General features: G+C 38.2%; 1 protein-coding gene across 3 annotated transcripts in view; it reads right to left on the bottom strand.

Moving 5' to 3' along the window:
- SORBS2 (sorbin and SH3 domain containing 2) overlaps positions 1–17192 on the bottom strand; it is a 150701-nt gene that overhangs the window by 106526 nt on the left and 26983 nt on the right. For all 3 annotated transcript variants that reach the window (XM_061473946.1, XM_061473971.1, XM_061473979.1), the window contains exon 3: positions 8898–9072. The gene's annotated coding sequence lies outside the window, so the exon portion shown is untranslated. The remainder of the gene's footprint in view (positions 1–8897; positions 9073–17192) is intronic.

Genomic DNA, 17192 nt, shown 5'->3' with positions numbered 1-17192 from the left:
CTTCATTTACATTTTTCACTAAAGCTAATGACGCAGATGTTCAATGTCTAGCCAAATTCTTCACCAAGACTGTAGAATCAAAGACAAAGCTATGCATTTGGACAAGTGTTTCTAAAACAACCAAAAAGCTGCAGCTCACCCATCTTCTTGCACTGAGTGACCTTTTGAAGCAAAGAAAAATTATGCATCTCCCTGAATACAGCAGAAACACCAAATGTGTGGGAATGTAAACAAAGTCTACTGGATGATTCCATGGATTCCTAAATGTGAGATTTCATCTTAGGGTTTTGAATTTGTACTCCTTAAGAAGTATAAATGAAACTAGTTTGTGTTTAACAACTATATGCAATATTCACTGCAGTTAACAATCTGACTACAGCATCTACATGCATCCTGAAACTCAAAGTATATAAAACATTTATAAGTATTTTCCAAGGGAAACTTGCATATAAGGAGTCTACTAAATCAATACACAGCATACAGCATAACAACATCAGATTTGCCTGAAAGTTTAAGCACCATGGTAATGATTTACCTAGTACTATGTATGTGTCATTTTTATTCAGGAGACAAAGCCACATGTAGCATAGTATTGGAGAAAAACAACCCCAAACTCTCCAATCACCTTGGGGAAATCTATGGATACAATTATGAACTCCAGTTGAGGTTTTAACACTTTTACATCACAGAATGAGTTAACGTCACAGATCTTTCAGACCAGGGAAAACACACAACCATTAACACTCGATGGCTCCCACTCAGGTGACAGCAATCAAATCTCACAGGCTGGTTAAATTCAGGATTAAACTCTCTTCTGCCCCTAAAATGCTGAGAGAAGGAGGTGGTGCAAAATTGGAAGCAACTTACTTTGACTTGACCAGGAAGTTATCCCACAATGGTAAAAGGCATTGCAATAAAGTGTACCTTTCCAGAGTCAAGTCTTACTGGAATATCCAGCATATGATTGCATCTAATCCATGAAATACTTGAAAAGATTGTCCAATCTCAATTGCATCTAATCCATTAAATACTTGAAAAGATCTTCCATCTCAATTCATATGTAACTTGCTAACAAGAGGTATTCTGTACAGTAGCAAACAGAAATAGTTTACCTGGATGTTTTGAGAGTGGTAAGTCACTTTACTCTTCAGCTTTTATATCTCTCTGTGTTTGGAACATAATGTCCCTGTGACTATACAGGATTACAAATTGTAGCCATTTCCTATCGACTAGTTCATTGCATACCTCAAAGCATGTCAATGTCATATTTTTATGCCATAGCAATAGGCCTGAAGGTAACACACAGTGTTTCATTAGCCACACTGGATTGTACAGAATATTACCAATACCTAGTTGAAGAATTGGCTTTAAATCAATGCAGTTTCTGACATACTTTTTTCTGGAATATGCAAGAACTGAGAAAAAAAAAAATCAAAACTAAAACTAACATTATGTTTTGACCACACTAAGTGTTTTGTCCAATAATCTCTTTCATAACCAAAACACATACTCTTCCCAGGTTGTAGGAGCTGGACCCAGCCTTGACTCTTGACCCAGATGAATACACCCTGGTACATACAACAACATGCCCTTACTGTTTTTCGGATGATTGTGTGTAAAATTAAGTGATAAAATTTGCATATGCGCAAAGAAAGGTCACATGTAAATCCTGTCCTTGGGTAAACATGAGGACCAGCATGGCAGAAATTATGTATGCAATTAGCATCACATGCATGAAATGGTGCTTATAATTATAGGCCAATGTTTGAAATGCATCTTGTGTCTTCTGTATGCTTCTATGCTCTCTGTTTACTCACCAGGACCTCAAGTGCTGGTCTTTGCAGGACACTAAGAGTGGGTGACTTTATATTCACTGGTCCAGCTGTCATGAGTTTTGCCTTCCAGCTATCATTCTCAGAGGCTCAGACACACTTATTCCAATTTAGGCTACAGAGTGGTTCAGCTGCTGTCCTCAGTGTGGAGTTTTATAGCAGCAGCTGTTAAGTAGTGATGATATTAGGCCCATATTTCTCATGCAAAAGACATTCTTGAAGAGAAATTTGACAGAGCAATCCCAGGCGCAGCTACAGGTTGGGCAAAGAAGAGATTCAGAGCAGCCCTGCAGAGAAGGACTTGGGGGTGTTGGTCGATGAGAAAATGAACATGAGCCGGCAGTGTGCGCTTGCAGCCCAGAAAGCCAACCGTATCCTGGGCAGCATCAAAAGGAGCATGACCAGCAGGTCGAAAGAGGAGATCCTGCCCCTCTCCTCTGCTCTCGTGAGACCTCACTTGGAGTATTGTGTACAGTTGTGGTGTCCTCAACATAAAAAGGACATGGAACTGTTGGAACAAGTCCAGAGAAGGGCCATGAGGGTGATCAGGGGACTGGAGCACCTCCTGTAGGAAGACAGGCTGAGAAAGTTGGGGCTGTTCAGCCTGGGGAAGAGAAGGCTGCATGGAGACCTCATAGCAGCCTTCCAGTATTGGAAGGGGACCTATAGGGATGCTGGGGAGGGACTCTTCATTAGGGACTGTAGTGACAGGACAAGGGGTAACAGGTTAAAACTTAAACAGGGGAAGTTTAGATTGGATATAAGGAGGAAGTTCTTTCCTGTTAGGGTGGTGAGGCACTGGAATGGGTTGCCCAGGGAGGTTGTGAATGCTCCATCCCTGGTGGTGTTCAAGGCCAGGTTGGACAGAGCCTTGGTTGAGATGGTTTAGTGTGAGGTGTCCCTGCCCATGGCAGGGGAGTTGGAACTTGATGATCTTAAGGTCCTTTCCAACCCTAGCTATTCTATGATTCTATGATTCTGTGTCTGCTTTCAGTTTTACAGAGGTCTTGAGTTATCACATTTTTCTGCTCTTAAGGCTGCAGTGCCAGAAAGGTTAACAGAGACTCTTTCCAAATAGAAGAGTGAGATATGTTCACAAATGTGGAGAAGACAATTTCCTCTTAATTTTACACAAGAATATAGTATTTGTTTTACAGACTATGCACTTCTAATATGCAAATAAAAAAAAAAAATTCAATGAACCAAAACCCCAAAACCAAAAAAAAAAAAAAAAAATATATCAGTGAAAGAATACTTATTACTATTATTTACTAAAGGGCACTTTCACCATAACAACAGTCTCAGTGTTAGCTAACCTGTATATAATTTTACTTAAAAGTACTTATGAGGCAGTATTTTGTATTTTTTATTTCCTCCTTGGTAAAAATTGTGTATTTTTCACTTAAATTCTCTTTAAATGTCAGTACAATTAAAGCTGGATTACAGGATGCCATAAAGTTTATAAGGTCTGTAACTAAGCTACCCTCAGAATTACTGTCCTCAACAGTGATCATCTTGCTGATAACAGCAATCTCAAGTTTGCTATGAGGAGAATAATTTTCAACTGAAAGGTTAATTAGAAATGAACTCTTTCCAAAACCCCTGAGATAACTGGAGGCCTCATAACCAAATGTTCATAAGAAGGAATTAGAAAAAGATGCAGAACTGATGCGGAAAACTTCTTATGAGATTCACTTTAGTAACCATGAAAGGGAAGGCAATCTGGTTGTATGTAGCACTAGGCAGCCAACAACTCCAATAACAGTAGTTTCTAGATGCACATAAGAGGTGTCTCTTAATACACCTTCATCCCAAAACTGAAGATGGTAGCTACAGGAAACTTCAAATTTCTAAGCCTGTCTTGCCCAGCACACAGTAGCCCAGTAAATAAAATTCTTGCAATTACTAGTAAAAAGCAACAGACTCTGTAGTGATCTGGTTTGGCTGAACTTAAAACATCAGCAGACTAACAATAAATTCCTATTTCTGCACAGATATTCACCTTTTGGCCATAAAAGGTGAACACCAGGAACAGCTTGGAAGAGGTGGCAAGCCTCTAACTACTGATCTGTATTACCCAAATAATATTCCAAAATATAATGAAAACTTCCACACACAAATCCCTATCCCTACTATCAGCACTCATGCAGCTTCTGCATTTGCTTGGTTTGTGTCCTAGGCAAACTCCCAAACCCCGTTTTGAGTGGCCTAATTACTAAGTTAGAAAGCATGCATTTGCTGTATCTCAGGTAGTTTGCCAAGTAGAATAATATTTGTTTAAAACCTAATGAAAACATTCCCATCCTGTGACAGAACACTTTTTGGAAATACCTTTTCTTCAACAGTCACAAAAAAATTCCCATGCCCATTTTTTCTTTAGCAATTACCTTATTTGACCAGGTTTAGCTCTGAAGAGGTCTTAATGCCACTAGCCTGGTGCACTAGGAGAAAATTAACACAACCAACTGGAAAGCACTCAGGAATCAGGAAACAGGATGAAAAGCACTACACAAAAACATGGGTTGGGTTTTCTTGGGCATCTTGAGGACATATAGTTAACAAAGAATCATAATACTGCCAAGCACTTTTATTCTGGCTTGCTGATAATCACCTAGCGCTAAATCAGTTACCAGATTGCATACAGTTGGGGGATATGAATGCAAACAGCTAGGCCGTTGTCACAAACATACCACACAAAAGATTACCCAGTGAGAAAACGTCTAAGGGTTTGTATGCATTGGTCTGTCCAAAGATAGCACTTACATTACAGTGCCCTTATTGAACTTGAAAAAGTGCAGTCTCTCTCATGTGGTACTTAACAGCTGAACAGGACTGCTGTTGGGATCGCAAGTACTACTCATAGTGGATTGTTGACAAACCCAGATGTTGCCCAGAGAACTTAACAGCCAGCACTTCAGTGTCTTTCATGTGTTTTTTAACTCATTGCTTTACTAGCAATGATGATTCTTGTTTGGCTCATTATCACAGAGTACTACTATACTCAGACACTAAAGATGCAGTGCACAAGCTCTTCATGGTAAAGCCATTTCTCATCATCTCACCAATTTCCTCAAACTTGCATTTACTACAGGTGGAAAATGATACTTAAGAATGTATGAGGAGACACCATACCCTTGGGCACCTTTAGCTACCAATGTAACAAGAGAGTCTTCAAAATGAATTTTGATTCAGATATCTAAGAATGATGGAAAAATTATATACTATGTAAATAAAACTTCTGCTCTAGATGAAAAACAATCCACAAGGAAAAAAGATCTCTGTGCAGAGTTATTCAATCATGCATGCCTTGTGTTACTACTACAGCAAATTACCCACAAATAATTTCTCCACTACTGAATACACTCAATTCATCTACCAGCGCTTAATAAATATTTGATCCTAATTAAACCTAATGATTTCTCCACTTCTGAGATGCTGCTGCAGATCAACAAGAGACTTTTTAAGCACAAAACTTGATTTAAAACCAAAATTCTGAGAGCCTGGTGTGAATTCTGTTTAAAGATAAGTGAACGTGGAAAACACGTTTTCTTTATCAAGAGAGTCTAAATGGGGAAAGTTAGTTATGTAAACCCTGCTGCTCTCCGCAAGACTGCATTAGATACAGCTCTGTCACCAAAAACCTGGAGCTGATAACCAAAAGCCACTCAGCACCCCAGGCAGCTTGAAATGAAATTATTCAGACAAAAAATAATTTCTCAACATATTCTATACTTGATTTTGCATTTACAACTGAAGAGATCACTTGTTACTTTAAACTGACTTGCCAGGTTACTTTTTTAATTGAGGAAGAAACGTTGGATTTTGTATGTGTACTTTAGCATTTACTGGTAATCTTCAGGGTTCTGTTTAATCAGAAAATGAGGGAGATTTTGTTTTCAAGGACTTCTACCAGTGCATAAAGAAAGTTCTTGAATTTTCTTTAAACCCAGAACATTTAATAATTTTTTAAGATTTTACTTAATAAAAGCTTTCTTCCAGCTTTGTGAAAATTCATCTGCTTCCCTTAGAAGCAGGAAGGTTACCATGAAGACTAGAAAGTTTATTCAACCAAGCCAGGCACACATGATGTAATATGGCCAGCACTGCTTGTTGGAGGTGGGAGAGAAAAAGAAATTCTCACAAGCTCTCTCTTCCGTCAGAAGAAATGTTAACACATTGCTTTGAACACTTCCAGGGATGGCTCTGGCACCCTGAAGTCAAATATATTATAGTAGAGTATTCTGTCATGTATTAAGCTCATCTCACAGCTGTTTTTTTGCTGTTATTTTACACGTCACACCAAGGTGAGGTGCAAAATAATTACTGATACCTTCCACACTTTAATACATTTACCATTTTTCAAATTTGTCTGTACACAGCTTATTTCCTAGCTATCAAAAAAAGAATTGCCATCTTAATTGGCACTAATCGGTGGCGCCAGCACAGAAGGGATTTGCATGCCTGCCTAGATAAAAAGTTTCCCCTGAGACACACTCCATAGTGATGTCCAAGGGAGAAGCACCATATGCTTCTGGGACTTCTGATGCTGCCTGAGAGAACTTTTATTCTAGGGACTCAATCCTGTCTCAATTGATTAGGTAAAGTAATAGTGGCAGGAACGGGTGCTTAAAACTAGTTTGAACATTCTAACACCTGCAGGAATTCTAATCTATTTTAATGCATGCATCTAGCAATTCCAGAAACAACACATTTTCAGCAGTACTGCCTATATCAGAATTTAGACCGAGGCAGTTAAAAACTTCAAAATAAAAATTTAAAAAGAAATTTAATTAAATACTGTATCTTTTGTACCTGGAGCTAACCTAACTTCTGAGTAGAGGACACCTGCATTTCTGGTTTTGCTAGTAGTCCTCTGATAGGAATGCTGGACATGGGTAAATGCTAAGCTAGCTTGCAATGCACAGGAGAATCCAAATGCATTTGCCTCCTTGTGCAAAGGTTATATGGTTATTTCATGCAATGCATCTCAACTGTAGTAGGACTAGGCATCCAAGATACGATACTGCTTTCAGAGCTCTGAATTCTAGTATGAACATAAGCATAACCACTGAAATTTATTCAATAAAGTGTTTTGCTAATAAATGGTAACAATCTGAAAAAACCACATTCTCTAATAAAAAGAAATTCACATGGTAGAAGCTATTATGACATCAGTAAAGATGCTGCACTTGACACATAAAATAAGGTATTAAAATAAAAAAAGTAATGACTAATTATTAGCACTTACAAAAACAAGATGGGGAAAGAAGGTATGTAACTCATTTTTTGCTTTTAAGACACAGAAGCTAATGAAAAAATAAATCAATAAATCTTTAATTCTATGGGACTCGAAGAGAATCGCTGAGACAACTTCTTGGACAATAGTGTAAATGTAGATGTTTATATGCTGGAACATGTAAGAAAACAGGCCTCCTTGAGGATATTCCCGAGATAGATGCCGACATTAGTGTCACTTTTTTCTTTTCTTTTTTTCCCCAAAATTGAAAACTAAAGCTAGCTTTCACTTAAAACAAAACCAACAAAAACAAAAAACCAACCAACCAACCAAAAAAAACCCACCAAAAAAACACTAACCCTCCACAGCAACTACTGACAGCCTGATTCCACAATGTACTGTGAGCCTTTCCCTCTTGCTAGATGCACCCGAGATCCTGATGGGATACAGATTAGCATGTATACTGTCCTGTGCAGAAATTAAAGAAACAAGCAGGAAGAATACTGGTGGAATTCCCTTCATTATCATTAGTACCATATTGTGGTTTAACAAAATCAATGCTGCCAAACTACTTCTGCTTAGCTGGTTTTCAGATGTTTTAGGTTATTATGGATTTTCTGTATATATTTTCTTCTTTCATTTCTCACGTTAAGACTTTCACCTACCACAGAAAAGATCAGATTTTCTACTTAACCCATTCAAAGTTTCTAAACTCATCAGGATTGAAGACTGCACCAGCAAAAGCTACAATGACTGATACCAAGCAAATGCAGCATGCATTGTATAAGCCTAAAAAGTTTTGATTTTTGGTATCCGACACTCCTTTAAAGATGATTTGTGAAGTCAGTATATGAGATCACTTTAATGTTAATGAACATGCTGGAGTAAAATTTGAGAGGTACCTGATCTATGTTAGAGATTCCAAAAAGGCCACAGAAGCTACTGATATATTCTGGGAACACTCTCAATTTTTAAAACTCCAATGCAAAATTATCAAAAAGAATCACAGAATCATTAGAGTTGGAAGGGACCTCTCTTCAGAGGTCCTACCCCCCTGCCAAGGGAGGGTCACCTAGAGCAGGTTACACAAGAATGCATCCAGGTGGGTTTTGAATCTCTCCAGAGAGGAAAACAGTAATTTGCATCTGTTCTGCAGTTTTTGCTGCATCATAACATTTAATTTGGGTTTGAAATGCATTGTTATCTCTTTTCTCTTTTTTTTTTTTTTTTTTTCAGTTGTATATTTAACCTATTCTGCTTTTTAGGGTGGTAGATGGTATGGTGGTGGTGGTTGTTTTGCTGTTGTTCAAGAAAACAATGGCTAACCCACTGTTGCACTAGTGAACTACATATATCAAGAAACTATACAGCTAAAGACTGGTTTTCCATAACTATGTTGCGATTTGCTACAAAAGCTGGCTAAATCTTTGTTGTTAAAGAAGCAGTATAAGAACAACCACATTTATGATTAAATAGCAGCCTTGTAACTAATGTAATAAAAGGGGTGGTATACAGTTGCCTTGATAGAAGAATAAAAGGATGCTTATCTCTGCTCAGGGAACTGGCAAAGCTGACAATCATCTGTTACCTACTGTGATGAATACCCCGTTGCTTACCACATGTTACTAATTTTTAATGTTTAGTGATGTAAATTGACTGTCTAGGCCAGGTTATCTTCCATGATATTAGTTCACTGAGAGTTCACCTGAGCAGCTTAAGAATTGCACTTCATATTAAACACAACCACTTTGATCATTCTTACTTTACAATTGCAGCAGGCAAAAAAGGGCACTTGAACAATGTGGGAAGATGTGGTTTATTTGGGGGACATCTCTACTTACTCCATCGTGCTTTTATTGACTTTCTTTAATCCTGTACCTAGTGATTTTATCTGTACACTGCTCTTGTGCTGCCTGTGCTGAAACAGAGAAAGGAGTTGTGCTGGCAATTTTATTTTTCTGTAGGTCAAGCAGTAGAGGTCATTAGCACCCAACTAGATTCCACCTAGAGAGAACAAAGGAATAAATGCACCCTATATAAAGCAAACTTACAGTACATTTCCTTAAATACAGTCCCCTGGGAAAACAACTCTCCCAGTGGAAGAAAGAAATATATAGTTAAGTGATGGACTTGTTTTGGCAGAACTATTGAAGAGATGTCTGCCTTCTCAGTCATTGCAATCCCAGTGCTAGAGTCCATCACCTTCTTAATTGGTGTAGCAACTTTTTATGAAATCAGGTTACAAGTTATCACTGAAATGAGCTGCATTCGAAGTACTGCACAAGTAGTTACACTCTGTGAAGCCAGATTTACTGATAAAACTTTAACACCATTAGGATCAATTACTTTTGAAACATGAGCAAAAAATTTGGAAGAAAAGGGAAGATTCAGATATTGCTTTGGCAGGGGGGGGAAATAAAAAGTAACTGTAGCAGGTTAAAAATAAAAAATAAACCACCAAACAAAACAAAGAAAATCTACAACCCACTACCTAAACCCCACCCTCTCCCCCCACCCCAACACTCTGGGACTAATCAAAAGTCATTAACAACTTCAGGTGAGAGGGATTCCATAGCCCAAGAATAGTGAAGACCCTTGCCTCCAAGTTACTGGGTCTCTCTACAGAGACATTTCATCTCTCCATGAAATGCGCTTGTCCCTAGGTCATCCAGACATGTGCAAATGAAGCGACAAGGCATGTCCCACCACTATGGCATGCAGATCCATGTGCCAGCCATGAAGCACCTCATGCAGTACCCTGCCCCACAGTGCAGAAAAAGCCTCTCTGATTTAAGAAGCCCTGGTAGTGATGTCCAGATAGCAAAACATACAAGAAATCTTTTTTGCATAGCTGCAAGGTTTCACGTTGAGTACTTCACATGGTTGCTTGGGCCCAGGCAAATGTGGTATTTTCTGCATGACAGTCATGGTGGCATATACTGTATAACAGTGATTTCTTTGAATCTTCAAGCTATCTGTCCTTTATGAAGTAAAAGTAAAAAAAGTTTTATCTAGGCCATATAGTGGCATGCATGGAAGTAACTCAGGCTAACTTTTGGCAAGGACAGTTACCTTCCTCTCTGTTTATGGAAAGAGACCAACAAAGCTTTCTTCAGAGGGCAACTGGGGGCAAACATCAGAACCTGCCTGGCCTTTTGACAACATTGTTCTTTCACACATTAAAGCAGCCACTGAGAACAGCCCAAGTAGGCTACAGTTATCATTTGTTAATACCACCCTTATCTTCTGCTATAAAAGTTAACAGTTTGAAGTACTTTAAAAATGTTACTGGAATCTGAGTTTTATTACTCAGGAAGCAGATTCTGTTAAACTACATCTGTGAGGATTTTTACAATGAACACTCCATGGAATATACAGATAGTTAAGACTACAGATCTGAAGTTTTGCAAGTCATTAAGTCTGAAGGCTGTGAACAAAACAGTAATTTTCCCATCTCCTACAAAGGCTACCAAGGACAAGTTACCCAGTCCTAAAGTTGGTCCAACTCAATCTAGGATCCTGCCTTCACCATGAGAGAGGTGAATATCTTTTCATTGCCACTTCTGCTCCCCATGTGTCAGGTCTACTGATCACTTCCTGTGGGGTTATCTACTGGTCCAAACCAGAACTAATCCTGCAACTAAGACCATAACCTAACACCTGTTTTTGCATGTACACTTTCAATTAGATAACTGTTATACTGACTTAAACATTATTGTGAAAATGCAGGAACAGTTGGCCTGAAGTCCATATGGACTTCATATGCAAGCCAGTCATTTTCAAAGACTAACAGTTTGTGATATCTCTAGCCTAATGTGTTTAATTACACGACTGAAAACAAGCAACTAGTCAGACAAGCTTGTCTGAGACCTTGGTATCGGCTGTCAACTTAGTATTTCTGTCTAGGTCAGAAGACCTTCATCATTCCAAATTGCTGGCAAGTCAAGAAAGCCTAACAATGACAACTGATTAGTCACATAAGTTGCTTCACAGAGTAATATAGCACTGAATAATTTTGACAGTTTCCTTTAATCTTCTCAATGATACCATCTCCTGCCAGAATATCCTAATAATTTTTTTTTCTAATAAAATGTTCTATAGGTTGCAGCTTCAAACAAATAATAATAAAGGAGAAAAATTCTGCTCTTAGCTATACAACCGTTATGCTGCTCTAGACACTGACTTCAATAATATTCCTACTGCTCTGTAACAGCAGAAGGAGATTAGGAAATAGACACAAAGGTGAATGAAGGTATTCAAATAAGAGCCTTGGGTGACATGGTCTAGTGTGAGGTATCCCTGCCCATGGCAGGGGGGTTGGAACTAGATAATCTTAAGGCCCTTTCCAACACTAACTGTTCTATGATTCTATGATAAATTCTGACAGTAGAACAGGGACAAACAGCATTACTCAGCCATACTCAGAAGGAAAATTCAGCCAGCGCTTCCAAAGAAGAATGGTCTGTCCATTTATTACAAAAGGATAGTAGGAAGTCCAAAACAGTAACAGTTTTAAAATCTCTTTTCATCATTGGTATTGACTGAAGATGTGGTATTGCTTCATTAAAGCTACTCCCAGCCCCTAAAATAACAAGAAACCTGACAAGTTACCAAATAAGGTCCAGTCTAAAAAGTAACTTGAAATTAAGTTGCAGAGTTAGCAGTAAGGACCAAATTCAAGTATGCTGCCTGGTCGAAATGGAACAAATTCCTCCCAAAGACAATTCCAATTCCTAGTATTAAGTATCTGCCAATGTGAATGGGAACCTGACTGAAAATTAAATATTAACTAATGTAGGGTCAGTTTTTCTAGACTACTGGGGTACCCACAACACAATACACAAACATGACAGAAAACTGGAATTACTGCACCTGCAAGAATCAAGTAATTGAAAGGTTTAATTGACAAAGTCTACTTTACAACTGTGTCCCTATTCATCCAAGTATCCCTGAAGCATCTGACAAATTTCTTCACAGCTGAAATACCATGTCCACCATAAGGTTAAAACCCCCTTATTTTCAGAAAAGTAAATTCAATCACAATTAAAGCTGTCCCTCTGCTGCATCTGGTGTGTGTCTGTGTGTGAGCCACTCTGAAGCTTTCAAGCTGACAGGCAGAACATCAGCACAGAAAAACAGATGACTGTACCAGAGGTCATAAATGAAGTTCACCCTTTCAGGCAATGAAATTGCATCCTGGCAATTAATGAGCAGTATACTTGACAGTACCATGACAGTGCAGGTTAGTATTTTCTAGGGTAGGCTTCCATTACAGAAATGGATTATGGCAAAATTAAAGATCATTTAGTACAAAGCCTCAAATGTTCTAAGAAACATCCCCTGCCATAAGGGCAGCTAAAGTTTCCTACAGTCTTGATCAACGTTCACCCTACTCCACAAGCTCACTGATGTGAAGCAAGTGTGTCAAAACACACTGAAGTACAGGACAGAGTTTTTCTCAAGATTGACTCAGTTTTTAATGAAGATTTAACAGTTCTTATAGGACTGTCTTGTTACAAATACGTTTATTTCTAAAGAGTCTGAATCCACCTTATTATGATTTAACCCCAGCCAGCAACTAAGCCCCACACAGTCACTCACTCCCCCAAGTGGGATGGGGAAGAGAATTGGAAGACTAAAAGTGAGAAAACCCATGTTGAGATAAAGACTGTTTAAGAGGTAACACAAAAGCAGGGCACACAAGCAGAGCAAAACAAGAAATTTTTTCCACCACTTCCTGCAGGAAAGCAGGGCTCCATCACATGTAATATTCTTGGGAAGGCAAAACACCATCACTCTAAACTTCTTCCCCCAGCTTTATATGCTGAGCATGATACTATATGGTATGGAATATGCATTTGGTCAGCTGAGGTCAGCTGTCCCAGCTGTGTCCCCTCCCAGCTTCTTGCACACCCCCAGCCTGCTCGCTGGTGGGGTGGTGTGAGGAGCACAAAAGGCCTTGACTTTGACTAAGCATTGCTCAGCAATAGTTAAAACATCTCTATGTTATCAACACTGTTTCCAGCACAAATCTGAAACATAGCCCCATAGTAGCTACTACAAAAAAAATTATCCTATCAAAGCCAGCACATGCCTTTGATAACAAATACATGTAATTTTTAGCATGTTTCAGCAAAAAGATTTTGCACTTGTCCATTTTCCTTCACAGAGCAAAATTCACCAGATGAACAAAAAGAGCAGACATAGCTTCTAAAAAATTACCTGCTAATAAGCAATAACACTGTCAATTCTCTTCATCAGCCAGTTCAAGCAGTAGAGATAACACATATTTAGCCAAGTTTATAGTCTTTCCAACCACCCCTCCTGTGATAATCCCACAGTGGTACCTAGCTAAGTACACTGTTGTCAAATGAAAGCTCTGGGATCCAGCTCCCTGCTCACCTGGTTCCACAACACTTTACCACATTCAATTAAAGCAGCTAGCAGTAACATCTTTGTTAAAAGTCTCTATTAGAACAGTGTATTTTTCTTGGTTACAAGAAAACCGTTTTTAACTACAATCTTAAGTAGGCAGGCACAGCAAATGCAAAAGTGAAGGAAATCCTTTAAATCATCAAAAGAATGCTAAACATTCTCACTGGCAGTTGAATTGCAAAAAGGCAATCATTAACAAGCAAAGATCTATTATAAGCTTTCTCAGCAGGTAATGTTCTTGTAACCCTGACTGAAACTGTCATTGAACATTGACCAGCAACAGTAATGTTGAGAGAAAATGATGAAACCAGCACTAAAGTTAGGATACTGACTTGCCTCTAGACCGGAAAAACCTAGAGACCTAGTTTGACCTATCACAGCCCTCACTATGAACATAGACAAAGAATAAACACTGCAATATTCACCTGCAATATAAATGAGAAAATGCAGCCTGCATTTGAGTAACAATATTTTAGTAGTGGAAATATTCCTAAAGATAATCAGTAGTTAGAAAAAAAATAATGATTTGGGGAAGATTTTTCTAGTTCTACATTTCACCCTCATGACTGATTTTTTTATATTTCCTCTATTTGTCTAGCTATCATATCCATGGAATGATAAACACTGTCCAAACAGCTGAGCTTTCACCACATGCCCTCAAATACTTCTGTCTTGCTATGGCTCCAGCTAGTCAAGCTATTTTCAGCAAAGGTCATCAAGTTCTGTAGTCCATTAGAAAGCAAGAAAACCAGAAATTCCCAGTATTTGGGAATTTGGTTTTATACCTATTTGGTTTTATATTTATTGCAGCTGTCAAGGCATAATTATTCTAAAAAGATATTTGATAAGCAGCCTTAACTGAATTATCAAGATAAGGCCATTCTTATTGAGAAATAGATTATTTTTTTATCTATTTCTTTACAGCTTACTGTCCCTTTTTCCTCCTGTAAATCTATATCCAAGCTAAATCTATGCCCCAATTCAGAAATCAGGTCATTCTCATGCAGGTTGTTATGGTCAAATATAAGACTAAAAAATATCAAAAAAAACTGGTTCAAAAAGAGGTTTTTATATTGCAGATTTTGATATCAACTTAATTCTCCATACCCTGTACCTGCACCTGTTGTGTGCAAGCCAGTGTGAAGCTTTACTCAATCACAATTAGTTCAACATACGTCTTCTAAATACACACTTGGATTTTGAAATGTAGTTATGCCTCATATGTTGCCTAGAATAAAATAAAATGCTGTATTTATTCCACATAAAATGTTTGGAACGAATAGTAAAAATAAAGCCATCCTAGCTTTGCTTGATAAATATACCTTGGGCTGACCCTGTAGGGACAGGGAGAGAGAGTGTAGTTTTAAATTCCTTGCTTATTTCAGACACAGAAGAGGTCACGGCCAGACTGAAATACCATGAGGTCTTGTCTCAGGAGATACTGCTTTGCCAGCAGAGAAGTGCCTGTGTCAAAATGACTACAGCATTTAACTGACTTTGCATAGAGCAAATTGCTAAGCTTTTGCAAACTGTGTGTGATCATTACTTGCCTGGATTACACCAAAACTAGCAACCTAGGCCTATAATAATCACACAGTGATATCACATATCATATAATATAGTCACATAGTCACTATAATAATCACACAATGACTTTTATCAGTGTGTGAAAGGCAATGGAAGAAGCTGTCAAAGATGACTGGAAAATTAAGGCTTGACACGTCATAGTTCATGTTAGTAGCACTACTATATCTGAAGGGCCAAGCCAGCTACCATGGTCTAACCGGAATGCTCTTACAGTGAGCTTTGAGCTTGTTTTCTTATTTGTCCACTTGAACAAAGCAGGACAATGATTTTCATGGTTACACTACCAAGCTTGGTATTGATTATTAACACCAGTAGCTCTTGGTGCCAGGGCTATCATTACACTCATTACACTTGGTATTGTCCAAAAAATGTCAATGCATTTCCATTAATGTAGAAGTGCATTTAGGAGATGTTACCATTATTGCTCACTGCACAACTTAATGAAAAGTTAATCCATGCAATCATTTCCCCCCCCAACTTGAAGAATTCCTACTCTGAATTTTCATTTTCAGAAAGGAATTTCCTCTGCTGCTAGCTGCAGAACAGAGCCTACCACTACTGTGCATGATAACACACTTAGATACAACTTCCATGTAATTAAAATTTTTCCACTCTCTGAGGCAGAAAAATTACAAAAATTCCATCAATTCAATAAAACACCGATTATCATCCAATGCCTACTGTGCTGCAATCAGAGGAGTCACTTATGAAGGATCCATGTTTTAGGATGTATTAAGTAGTTTAGAATAAAAATGATCTTTGTCCAGGTCAGTCTGGTGTGTCAGACAGTCAACAGACAAGTTATTAAATTCAATGAGTAAACATTTTGCAATAAGTAGCTCAACCAGTTGAGTCAAAGGTCTTTCAAAATTGCACTGTTGAGTTCTCTGGCCTGTAAAAGACTTACTCAAAGGAGCCCAGATTTCCATTGGAAACAGTTCTCCAACTCTAAACTCTATTGACAGGTTTTGTTCAAATTGTGATTAGAAGTCACCTCTTGGTTAATTTCAGCTGTTCTAACCATTCCTTATTACTACTATGTATATTTTAATATATATCTAGACACACTCAAATGCTTCTTGACCAATCATTTGGTTTTACAAGCAAGTATTTGGCACATCTTACTACAGAAATCTAGGCATTGTAAGTCATTTGGATGAGACATCCAAGATCACAGGAAGACAGATCAACACCATGCTGACCTGCCACCTGTCACTTAAGTGTTTTGCTAGAAAACCACCATGCAGTCAGCTGGTACAAAGCAAGAAACTGCATAATTATTTCCAAGTCAATGAATTTATGTTTATCCTATTTACATAAAGGAGGAAAATCCAGACAGGGATGGGGTAGCCAGCGTATAGCAAACTTTGCTAGCATATACAAACTTCATAGGACATCAAGTTCTGGACTTCGAAGCAATTCAGTATGGCCCATTTGGAAGGCATCTATATGTTCTTCAGGAATGCAGGAATGTTTGCCTGCTTACACTTTTTGAGTCTTTGAACTCAAGTTTTGTTTTGTTGTGTTTTTTTGTGTTTTTTTTTGTTTGGTTTTGTTTTAAATGGGTAGCTGATGGTGCTTTCCAGAAGCATCACCCTTAAGACAGAATTGAATCCCAGTTCGAACAGTAGATTAAACTGTACCTCTGCTCAATTTTAAAAACCATCTCTCATTTCATGCAAGGCCATTCCTGGAAAATGCTTTTGTGAATGTATTACTGTCAGGTACTCTAACGTACCAGTATGAAGTGGTGGTCAAGCTTTAAACATTCTGTTCTTATACTGCAAGTAAGCTTCTATGAACCTGCCTGCAGACGCAGTTAGGACAAACTTTCGGGAAGATTTTTCAAAAGCTTTCAGTATCAGTTTAGTTCTGTTTCCAGAAATCTAAGGTCATTTTTAATCACTGTCACAGGCAAAAGCAGAGTGTTTCAGTAAGTACATCAGAATGTCTCTAGACTTTAAACCGTACCATCTAAGATTTCTTGTTTAACTCACACATTTCTTATGCTCATTTTTAACAGAGTGTTGCATGAGTTTTGTTTTCACTTTTAAACTGTTACTTTGGGCCTGAGCTGTAACATTGCAAAAATCAGCCATTAT

Source organism: Pezoporus flaviventris, unplaced genomic scaffold (assembly GCF_033815535.1).
Source record: "Pezoporus flaviventris isolate CSIRO_AGI_PZ_B2104156 unplaced genomic scaffold, CSIRO_AGI_Pfla_v1 ptg000002l, whole genome shotgun sequence".
Lineage (NCBI taxonomy): Eukaryota > Metazoa > Chordata > Aves > Psittaciformes > Psittacidae > Pezoporus > Pezoporus flaviventris.
The sequence above is the reverse complement of the archived record's forward strand: the minus strand, read 5'-3'. Positions and strand labels throughout refer to the sequence as shown.